The following is a 12,598-nucleotide window of genomic DNA, read 5'->3' on the forward strand; positions in this document are numbered from 1 at the left end:
GGGTTAAAGAAAGAAAAATATTTCATAGTGGCAGTTAGTGAATGATAACGTTATAATAGAGATTGGTAGAGGTTAAGAATGACTGGCAATGACTTATAATGACTAGTAATGACTACTAATGACTCCGAAATGACCAGCATGTCTAACGACGACTTGTAATGACAATTGATTAGAAATGACTAGAAATGTCTATTGATGAGTAGTAATGACTGCAATTACTAACTACTAATAATGACTAGAAAATGACCAATATGTCTAACAACATGTAACGACTACAATTGATTAGAAATGACTAAAGATGCTTAGTAATGACCAGTAATGTCTAATAATGAGTGAAATTACTTCCAATGACTACTGAGGGCTATGATGTGACCAACATGTCTAACGACGGCTTGTAATGACCACAATCGATTACAAATGACTAAAAATGCTAAGTAGTGAGCAGTGAGGACAAATAATGACTGAAATGACATGTATTAACTAGTAATGACTACAAAATGACCTATATCTCTGTCAACAACTTGTAATGACCACAATTGATTACAAATCACTAAAATGCTTAGTAGTGAGCAGTAATGACTAAAAAAAAGAAGGGAAAGAGAAGAGACAATGACAAAGAGGCGAAGGATAAGGAAGAGTAGGTTTTTACCGTTCACATCTTAAGAGATAATTTAAGAGACCCTGTAATATCAAAAATGGACCTTGCCCGTGCCTACCACAAAATTCCTGTGGCTGAGCAAGGCATACCTAAAACGCCCATTTCAAGGCCAATCGGACGCTTCGAGTTTCTGCAAATGCCGTTTCGTCTCAGGAACGCCACCCAGTCTTTCCAACGTTTTATTGAAACAGCAAAACAAGGATTACCCTTCGCCAATGTTGACGACTTGTTGGTATTGAGAAAATGCATCGAAGAGCATTTACATCTGCGACTTTTGCTCCAACGACTATCTGATTATGGCATCGTCATCGCCGTTTTCAAAAGCAAGTTTGGTGTTGACAACTTGGAGTTTCCAGGACATAACCTCGATGCTAGTAGCATTCGCCCACTTTCATCAAAAATTGAAGTACCAGAGAGCTTCCCCAAGAGCACAACGATCACAAAGCTGCGACAGATCCTCGGTATGGTTAAATTTTACCGCCGATTTATCAGGAACTGTGGTGCCATAGCGGCGCGTCTGGATCACGTCCTTACCAACAAGACCGAGACGTCCTCGCTGCATTGAGTAGCCGCCACTGAATACGCCTTCATCATGGTCAAGGGCGCATTTGAACACACCGTGCATCTCGCACATGGCAACCACATAGCATCATTGGCCCTCATGACGTACGTGTCCATCACAGCCATGGGAGCGGTTCTCCAGCAGCGCATCGATAATTCATGGCAACCCCTAGCCTTCTTCTCAAAGAAACTCGCTGCAACCCAAGCTCCCCACAGAACTTTCGGTTGACAGTAGCTTGGAATTTGCCTCGCCAGCTGTCCCTTTTGCAATATCGTCGTGGGCCGACCCTTTACCGTCTTAACGAATCACAAGCCCTTGACGTATGTGCTTTACAAAATATCGTCAGCCCATACAGCACGAGAAATCCGCCATCTCTTGCTTACTTCGGAATTCCTCACTGACATCTGACATGTCAGCGGCGAGCAGATCGTACCTGCTGACAACCTTAGCCGTGTGAACGTCGTCCCAGCAACTGCTTGTCCTACGCCACTAGGTGTACAGACACTCGCCGCATATCAAGCTAATGATTCCGAGCTCCTTAAACTGCGCCCTTCGAAAAGAACACTATGGCTTTTAGATATCCTGCTTGATGGGGTCACACCCGTCTGCGACACTTTAGAGGCACACCGAGACCATTTGTCCCCAGCGTGTTAAGCAAGTAGCTTTTCGACACACTGCACCAGCTCGCTCAGTTCGGGCTACGCAACGCCTTATTTCATTGCGCTCTGTATGACCACGGATAAACGCCACTGTACGCGACTGGATTCGTGCATGTGCACGCGGACAAAAGTTCATAGGTATCCTCTTTTCCAGCACGCCAGTTTCTCCAACCTGATGATGATTTCGTTACCTGATCACCTCTATCGAGAGGTTTACCCCTTCGCCAGTAGCAAGGCAACTTCAAGACAGCTCTTCTGCAACGGTCATGGCAGCTCTTTTCACAGCGCCGGTCACCCTGTTCGGATGCCCTACCAAAATTGTTACTGAGATGGCAGCAATTCAAGTACGCTTTCTTTCAAGAGCTTCTGCGTTTGCTTGGCACGGATCGTCTGCACGCAGCCACCTACCATCCCTAAACCAATGGCCTCGTGGAACGCTTTCATGGTCATCTCAAGTCAGCACTGATTGCTCATGTACAGCTCCTGACTGGACGCTTACCTTTATCATTGAAAAGTAACATGTACAATCAGTACATTTTACCGGTGCTGACATATGGGGCAGGGACTTGGACACTGACATAGACGCTTGCGAACAAGTTAAGGACCGCGCAGAGAGCGATGGAATGAAAAATTCTAGGCATGACGGTAAGAGACGGAAAGAGAGTGGTTTGGATCAGAGAGAAAATGGGTATAGCCGATATTCTGATTGACCTTAAGAGAAAAAATGGAATTGGGCAGGTAATGTAATGAGGCAGGTTTGATAAGCGTTGGACCATTAGGGTTGCAAAATGGGTACCAAGAGAAAGGAAGCTCAGTCGAGGACGGCAGAAAACTAGGTGGGGCCATGAAATGAGGAAATTCGCGGGTGGTATTTGGAATTGGCTGGCGCAGGCCATGGACAATTTGAGATTGCAGTGAGAGGCCTTCGTCCTACTGTAAGCATGAAATAGGCTGATTATGATGATTTTGATGATGAGTTTAAATTTTTGACAGCACGAAATAGTTCATTTTCGAATACGAATAAGAACAGTTAAGGTGTTATATGTCATTTGTATTCAAACGTTCGAATGTTCGCCCATCCCTACTTATTGAAAACAAAGCGAGTAAATTTATACGATTTGTCGTTTAACAAAGTTTTGTTTGGGCGATTTATATTGCTATGCTAAAGCCAAAGCATGTGCGGAAGAAGAGGACGACGAAATACGCTTGTCTTTGAAGCGGCTCAGTGTCCGCGCAGCAACCCTTCTGTCGACTACCGGCGTCTCGATTCTGTGACCAAAAGGGATGTGTATCCACTTCCCGTATCGATGATGCTATCGACTGTCTTCATTCCATATCGTAATTTTCATCTGTGAACTTCCGACCGGATAAGTGCATTCAGCCTAAAAAGACAAAATCACTTTTTTGCCACCACAGGGACTGTTAGAATTTAACGTCATGCCGTTTGATTTGCGCAACGTGCCTGTCACATTTCTAAGGTTTATGGACGCAATACTGCGTGGCCTGAAATGGTGCCTTTGTTTATGTTATCTTGATGACGCTTCTTTTCTGGTCATACTCTCGCAGGGCACAATCATCGACTTCACGTTCTTTTGACGCGTCTTGAACAAGTTGCCCTTACTCTCAACTCAAAGAAATCTCGATTGGGCCAACGAGAGGCGCTAGTACTTGACAAGCACGGCTTGCGATGAGACCCACAAATGGTCGCTATTATTAATGACTTTAAACAACCGCAGTCACAACGCGAGCTTGGATGTTTCTTGCGTCTTTTCTCGTACTTCTGAAGTTTCTTGCCCAACTTTGTGCAGACCGCCAACTCCCTGACTTTGTTGCTGCGCAAGGATAAGTCAATTATCTGTACAGCAGATTGCGATTCCTCATTTTGTCAGCTTAAGTTCCTACTATCTTCTGTACTCAACTTCGTTGTTTTGATGCCACTGCCACAACAGAATTGCACACCCACGTGAGTCGAATCAGCCTTGGCGCCATCCTCGTGCAGCGCTTTGATGCCACCGGGCATGCCATTGCCTACGCCAGCCGTTCATTGAGCAAGGTTAAACAGAACTACACCATCGCAGAGGAGGAGAGCCTGTCTGTCGTATTTGCTGTCCATTAGTTCCGCCAAAATATCTAAGGGAGCCGTTTTACTATCGTTGATTATCTCTGCTCACTATGTTGACTAGTTGCTCTGCACTATCCGGGAGAAGAAGACGAAGTTATTCTTGTAGAGACCACTGTTCCTTCGCGCTGCATTATTTTCGGCTTTTTCCCGTGTTTTACTGGGAGACGCCGCTCCCATTGGCGCGGCAATGGATGTTGAGTCGGCATAATGCCGACGCGACGTGACTGCTACGGCAGGAAGCGAAATTGCCCTGCTAGTCAAGCTGACAGCGAGGACACTGTGTTGTACTCCTGCTCAAGCGATGACGCCTCAGATGACGAAGGCTTCGAAAGAGTGGCACACTGGAAGGCCAAGAGATGAAACATCAGCGGACTGTCTTCGTCAAGTAAGTCTACCGTCATGCCACAACGAAGGTCATCGGCGCACACGATTCTTTTTGTGCCGGACACACCTGCCGGCCACCTCAACCGCCGTCATCGGTAAGCAATTTCCGTTTTTCTGGAGGCTCTTGTCCCAGGAGAAATAAAGGCTATCAGAATTAATACTCGAAAGAACGTCCTGGCTATTGATGTCCACAACCGAAGCGCAATGAATGCTTTGATGGTTGTAAAGCTCCTAGGGAACATCAACGTCCACTACCTCATTCCGCAGGACAACGAAGCCACGGCGGCTGTTGTTTACGATATCGACACATGGATTAGCGACAGCGACCTGCCAATTTTAATCAAACCTGCGATAGGTGGTGTTGCGTTACTACAAGCTCGGCGCCTTGGCAATTCGACCTGTGTAAGGCTCGTATTTAGAGGTGACTGGCTACCGTCATATGTAAAGGTCGGCCACTTTCGGCATGTGGTACGACCTTTCGTACTCCAACCACTTCAGTGGGGAAGGTGTCAAAGAATTGGACATGTGAGTTCTGTCTGCCGAAATACAACGATGTGCCCATGATGTTCCGAACAACACGACACTGACACTTGCCGTGCAACAGAGTTCAAGTGCCCGAATTGCCAAGGCTCGCACGCCGCATCCTCAAAAGACTGTCCACGCCTAAAGAAAGAGCAGAAAATCTTGAGAAAAGTGGCCAGAAACGGATCATCGCACAGAGATGCTACTGCGGCGATAAGGCGACATCGCTCCCGGGAACCAAAGTCTACGAGTACCTCTTCCGGTTCAAGGAAAATGTGTTGTCCGGCAACGCCGCCTCCTGTTCCATCTGTCTCCACTAAGAGCATGAATGTCAACAATAAAAGCGGCCATGCTATTCATGCTTCATCAAGTAAGGTTTGGCTAGCACTGCCGAAGACATGCCACGTGCCACAGCCACAGCACATGACTCGCCACTTAAGGTGAAATGTCACTTTACTTGACCAAATGCGAGACAAGGATTCACAAGTGATTGCTATGGTCAAATCGCTCACGAATGTCATGCGTCTACTACTGACAAACATGGACACTCCGGCTGCTCGTAGCGCACTGCAAGTACTGGACGCGCTGGCTCCAGTACTTGAAAGCGTCGCATAGCCCCATGGCCCGCCCCTCGCTTCCCTTCCACAAGGAAGTCAAGAAAGCATCTCTATTGCAGTGAAATGCCCGTGGTCTAAAATCGAGAATTTCAGATTTGACACACTTTCTCTTCGAAAACCGTTTTCCCATCCTCGTAATTTGCGAACCGAACGTTCAGAATGTTATACGCATTTCTGGCTATGAGACATTCACGTCCTCTACCTGTGGTGATGTGAGCAAAGTAATTGTATATATCAGATGTGATCTGACATAAGTGTTGCACCCAGTGTCGCCTCACGACGACAACCAGTACGTTTGTTTACTTGTGAAAACGAATAAGCTTGCGTTCACACTCGTCGCTGTTTACATTGTTCCTTCAAGTGGCTTGCACTCTAAACGACCACACGACGCGCTATCAGCGACACCCAGCCCTACGATTGTCACCGGAGATTTTCGTGCTCACCATCCGCTTTTAGGGAGTTTGAAGATGGACTCCAGGGGAAGGAGACTAGCATCCTTTGCCACACAGCATGACCTTTCCTGCCTCAACGATGGTAGTCCGACATATTTAGGCGGGCTTACATACAGCAGCTGCCTACACTTGACCCTGGTTTCTCGGCGTCTTGAAAGAAACGTGCATTGGTTTCGAGACATCGAATCACATGGAAGCGACCACATTCCAATGTACCTGAAGATCAAGGGACTAGCTGAATGCTCCTCCAAGACCCTCCGGCGAGTTGACTAGTCGGCATTTTGGTCGTGCATGGAGGAAGTATGTCAGCAAGGGAACCATTCAAGTGTGGAACACAAAATTCAAAAAGCCATGGAAGAGGCTACGCGTGGTTTTCAGCCTTTCCCGAATAATGAAGTGTTTGAAGCCGAACTGCAGTGACTACGAGCAATTCGCCGGTGAGCTGAAAGAAGATACAGGAGAACTAAATCCTTCCATGATCTCAGAGAGTCAAGGCGGATACTAAAGAAGATTTAACACCGCATTGATCTACACTACAATCACGAAGATGGAAAAGTTTCTGTGAGTCGTTGGATCCACGTGAGCGATTATCTCAGATGTAGAGAACCGTGCGTGGATTTCGCGTATCACCGCAACAGCGTGTTCTTTTGAAATCCCCCACTTTGCACCAAGGTCACAGCGAAATCGCCATTGCTGAAGAATTTTGCTCAGGACTTGCCAGCTTGCAGCTCTAACACGCACTTGCACCATGTGCCACTCCTGTGCTACGGGATGCCACTCCTGTGCCACTCTTGTGCTTGAAGCGGCACTGGCGACTTGCAGGCGCTCTTCGACACCTGGGCCGGACGGCGTTACCTATGCGGCGCTCGCCAATCTTGGGCAGAAAGCACGACTCATGCTGTTAAGCCATTACAACGACTCTTGGCACAACGGCTTAGTTCCACGTGAATGGAAATGCAGCAGCCTGGTTCCACTGCTCAAACCATGTAAATGACCATTAAATTCGTTATGGTACCGCGCCATCGCTCTGGCCAGCTGCATAGGGAAAGTAATGGAACGAATGATTTTGACGCGCCTGCAATGGTACATGGAAAATTACAATGTGTACCCAGATGCTGCTGGCTTCTGGCGTCGGCGCCCATCCATGGATAATGTCATCGACTTGGTCACGTTTGTTTAACATCAAAAACATCTGAAACGACTCACTGTGGCATTATTCCTAGACATAAAGGCGCCTATGAGAATATAGCACATTATGGCATTATAGAGGCTCTTATTGAAGCCAGAATCGGTAGGCGCACTTTTCAGTGGCTGTGCAGGTATTTTATCGACAGGCGTTTCTTCGTGATGACGGACGATGGCGCCACGACTCAACACCAAACGTTGCGTGCAGTACCACAAGGTGGAGTGTTGAGTCCTACGCTATTCAACCTAGCGCTCGTTGGTTTAGTCAGATGCTTGCCCAACACAGTTCAAGTATCAATCTATGCCGACGACATCTGCATTTCGGCGTCTGCTGTAGCACGACTGCAGGTACGAGCACGGCTACAAAAAGCAGCTGCCTTAACATCACTGTACTTGCGAAAACAGCACTTAGAGCTGTCTTCATAGAAATGCTACCTTGTTACATTCCCTCAGAAGGTAATAAAGCGTTACTCTGTCTGTGTCAATGGACAAGCAGTCGCAAATGCACGGAAACACCGCTTTTTAGGAGTAATATTCAACCGCGACCTATCAGGGAGCCCGCACGTTTCATACCTAAAGAAGAGGTTAATGACAATAATACATCTCAAATTTCTCGGCGGGAAGTCATGGGGCACATCGGTGCGGTCAATTCTACAGGTTGACAACGCTTGTTTGTCGGTTTCGCAAGATATAGCCTCCCTGTGCTTGGCAACGCCTGCAAAACAAACCTGCGTGTACTCCAGGGACTACAAACTCAAGGCCTAAGGATGTGTCTCGGTCTTTCAAGGTGTGGGTCTACAGCGGCCACGATTGTGAAAGTTCGAGATCACCCAATATCAACGCACTTGGCAACCGACGCTCTCAGGGCGCATATTCGGCACGTTGCCCGACTACCTTCTCACCATCTTGCCGCTCTACCCGCAGAAAGGCCACACGCAACTTTCAGTTGTATAATTGTTGCCAATGGTACCTCGGTGCCATCGAACTACGTGCCTGCAGCAAGACCATCCCCACCTTTATGGTGCCTGCACAGACCTGAAATACGCCTTACCATCCCAGGAATGACGAAGAAGGCTAACATGCCGTCGTTTGCCCTGAAGCAGGCCACAATAAAACATTTACATGAGGTGCACGGTGGTCGCGTACACGTTTACATCGATGGCTCAGTCGCAGCAAGTTCAGCTGCTGCTGTGGTGATACCTACAAGACCAGTCAAAATAAGCTAAAAACGTCACATGTATCGTCAACGACAGCTGCTGAACTGGTAGCCCAGCGTGCGGCTCCATTTCATTCAGGAGGAACCACCCCATGCATGGTCAGTCTTCTGTGATTCCAAGGCAGCCTTACAGAGTATACTCTCAGCACTGCGTCATGGATCACATGAGCAGCTCGTCGCAGAGATCAGAGAAGTCCACCATCGTATAGCTGACGAAGGACACGATATATTATATCAGTGGTTGCCTAGTCACTGAGGCATACATGACAATGATCGAGCAGACGCAGCTGCCCGATATGCCCGTGACGGCGTCAACTGCGTTGCCATTCCTCTTTCGAGAGCCGACGCAGCGAAAGAACTCTCCGTATGTGCACATGAACTGACAGTAGCTCAATGGAATTTATCCCATTGCACAAGTGCACGCCTTCATACCCTGGACCCTAATTTGCAGCTCCTTATTCCGCCCGAGCTTCCACGACGTGACTGCACCCTTCTAGTCCGTGTATGGCTTGGAGTAGCAATATTCAAATGGGTACTCTTTTCTTATCGGAATGGCCAACAGCCCACTTTGTGACTTCTACAGGTGCCATGAAACAATCTCGCACGTTCTTTGTCAGTGCTCTCGTTTCAATCCGCAAAAAGCAGTCCTCTCAGCCACCCTAGACAAACTGGACAAGCGCCCATTGACAGAACATAAACCCCCGGAAACTAGCCTACGCGAACATCAGTGTGATCCGCTATGAAGGCGCTGCGGCGGTACTTAAGACACTGGACTTTCTGACAAATTGTGACTGCGCTGTGTGATGTAGGATTGTACGGTTACACTGGGTAACACTAGGAACGCCTTTGCGGGCTACGTGACATTGCCCACATAAACAGTCTGTGTGTACGTGCGTGTGTGTGTAGTGTTTTCTTTATTTCTTTATTCTTCTCTCTTTCACCTATCGCATCCCTTTGCCCCTCCCCTGTACAGGGTCGGCAACCGGAGATAATCTCTGGTTAACCTCCCTGTCCTTCCTTTGCCCCCCCCCCTCTCTCTCTCTGCACTATCCGTCTCATCGCCTTGCTCGATGGGCGCTACTTTTGCAGAAAATTCACGTTGCAGTGCGTTACAACAGCGGCCACCATCATGCGGACGTCGATTGCGTTTAGAAGCTCCCTATACCAACATGTGACGCCGACAGCATGCCACGCCGACACTATCGATGAGTTTCTGATTGCCTGGCCACCTTCCTGGAAGAGCAGTACACCGACCGCAGCCTGGATGCCCTCTTCACGCCAGCTGCTCAGCTAACAGGTAACAATGACTTTGTTATCCGATTGCACGATGGCCTGGTCTAAAAAAAATTACGTGATTGATAGTGCCCACCTCCTCTTAATCTCTCCTAAGAATTTTAGAACATACATGCAAGAGCACTGAACAGGCCCGGGCCCGGCCCAGCCCATGGGCCGGGCTCGGGTCGACTAGCGTATATAGTGCGGACCGGGAAGGAGTCGGGTCTGTCCCGGGCATCGCTGAACCCTATCATAGCCACGGATCTCCATCAAGCCTGTAATAGGCCGGGTATGTCACTGGTAAAACTGCCTACAATAGGTAGCAAAACTTTATTTTGTTAGCGTCAGGTGGGGTGATTAGGCGTGTTTTCTTAAGCGAGACAGATGGCCATCAATCGATGTTCCATAGCTACTTCCTCAGATCATTCTACAGCATCCAGTTATGGAGTTGGGTGTCCAGGCTAAAACTGTGCAGCACAACATCCCATGCTTCAGGTTAGGAAGAAGCCATGAGGCTAAAAGGAGGCTTGTCCTCCTCACAGTGCCATATTACATGCATCAGTGTCGCTTGTTTCACACACATTCTAGAGTGTGTTCAGTCGCGTGGACAGCGATGCAGAGCCTGTGCTACGGCCGAGGAGGAGAAACGCGATTACCTCTTCCTCGCTCTCCCTGGCGCGCGCTCACTTTGCCCCTGCTCCCGCTTAGCTATGTTTTGCTCAGGTGACCTGTACCATGCCGCACCTGTACCATCACGCTGGTGGATGGAGCAACAATTTTGCAAATGTACCGCAGGTTTTCATATCGCAGGTTAACGCAGGAGTACAGTGGGTTGAATATATCATCTTTCTTTCATTTTACATGCTGATTTATCAGCAACAATGCCAGACAAAGTGCTGACACAGTCAAAACTATTTCTAGAAAATGTCGTGTTCCACGGCGGATATTATCTTCACAATTATGAAGAATTAAACCATGTTTTGCTTACGCTCAATGGCCAATGGGACGAACCGGCCCGGGCCAAGTCCTTCAGGCCCGGGCCGGATGCGGATTAGGTTTGAAACTACTGAGTCGGGCTCGTACGGGCCGCCGCAAAGCACTTTCGGGCTCGGGCCGGGCCTGGGCCTGAGGAAAGGGTCCGTGCAGTGCTCTATTACGTGCTCCGTGCTATCCACGATGATGCGACCGCGAGGCTCATGGGTTTCTGCAGAACATACCCCCGCATACAAGGCCTATTCTACTGACCTAGTCTGCAGCGGAATATAAAAAGGTATGTGGCCATTTGCGACAAGTGACAGCAATTCAAGCGTCCTAATACTACTCCGGTTAGACTTCTTCACCCCATGACCGCACCATGAGTTCCTTTTAAAATGCTTGAAGTAGATCTTCTCGGTCCATTCCCGCGATCAACAAACGACAACAGTAGGATTATAGTGTGCGTCAACAATCTGACGCGTTAGGCTGAAGAAGCAGCGATGACAACGACCACGGCTATCGACGTTTCGAGCTTCCTGCTGTTTTTAGTTATACTGCGGCATGGACCACTCGTATGATTGTGAGTAATCGTGGTCGCCTGTTTGTGGCCGACGTTGTCCATGAGATGTTGTGTCTCTGTGCTTGTCAGTTTCACCGCACGACCCCGTATCACCCGCAGACAAATGGTCTGGTCGAGCGCACCAAGATAACTTTGACGAACATACTTTCTGTCTATGTCGATACCAGGCACGAAAATCGCATTGACATCTTTCCTTGTGTCACATACGCCTGCAATACTACAAAGCATGGACCCACCGGCAACAGCCCCTTCTATCTTATTTATGTTAGACCATCCCGCAGCTTCCTTGACACAATTCTGCCTTGTACTGCTCATGCGGACTCTTATATAGCCCAGAAATTCCGCGGCGCTGAGAAAGGGCGGCGCACAGTTCAGCTCTGTACGGGCCCAGGACCGCCCCAAAATCACCGACGGTTCACGGCATATGAATGCGTTGTACGAGAAAGGGGACATAATGTAGCTCTGGACACAATTGCGCAAGCGCGGTCCATAACACAAGCTTCTGACTCGCTACACCGGGCCTTTCGTCATCACCGTTGCTTAAGTGACGTGACATATTCATTTGCGGCTCGTCTCGTGTCTCATTGCATTGTCGTTCTAAGAAGACGCAGCTTGTTTCTGTCGCCCTCCTGAAGCGCTGTCATCCCCGTGACTCTCAGTGCACGTCACAGTTAGTCGCCCAGCGGGCTCCGTCTGACAGCAGGTACGCATGAAGAAAAAGACGAAGTACGCTTGTCTTTGGAGCGGCAACACTTGTTTCATAGTTAAATAAGCCCACCCCATTGTAACGATATTATATGGGCAGCACAAAGGTACATAATAGATGACACCTAGCGGGCCCAATAACATTGATCGCAGATCAGTTTTATAATGCACTATATACTTGAGAACTGTATGATATATAAAGAGCACACAGTGTCCTCACAAAACATAGAGTTATCACAACTTAACGGATTGTGAAGCAATTGCGGCAGATTCTTGAATGGCTTTTGTAACGTAGTTAAAGACAGATTCGGGCTACATTGTATTCTACATGTTCCTTGTACGGTGCTCTGTAGTAATGTTTCTGGCTACTGTGTGTCAGAACAATAATTTATTAAAAGTGCATCATAAATGCTCTAAATAAGAAACAAATCGGTGCCTGCCATTCCTGTAAGTTTCAAGTTTGATTATCTTTATTTTTTGTAGTATACACATAAACACATACAGATAGTTTACAACATCAATATATAAGCTGGTGCTACTCTTTATACAAACACATCAACGTCTTGTTTACTTACGCGTTGGCTGTGGCACGTTGCCGGTAATAATGCAGTGTTGTGTAGCATACAAAACTTCGTATTTTGGGTACACGTGTTTAGGTGGTTGTCCTCCGGCTTTGAAGGGTGGAG

General features: G+C 47.9%; 1 long non-coding RNA gene across 2 annotated transcripts in view; it reads right to left on the reverse strand.

The window, feature by feature from the left end:
* The window catches only part of LOC126526414 (uncharacterized), a 66,924-nt gene that overhangs the window by 18,503 nt on the left and 35,823 nt on the right, over window positions 1-12,598 (reverse strand). For both annotated transcript variants that reach the window (XR_011895969.1, XR_007598559.3), the window contains one exon: window positions 12,488-12,583. This is a non-coding gene — a long non-coding RNA (uncharacterized lncRNA). The remainder of the gene's footprint in view (window positions 1-12,487; window positions 12,584-12,598) is intronic.

The sequence above is a fragment of the Dermacentor andersoni genome, chromosome 8 (assembly GCF_023375885.2).
Source record: "Dermacentor andersoni chromosome 8, qqDerAnde1_hic_scaffold, whole genome shotgun sequence".
Taxonomy (NCBI): domain Eukaryota; kingdom Metazoa; phylum Arthropoda; class Arachnida; order Ixodida; family Ixodidae; genus Dermacentor; species Dermacentor andersoni.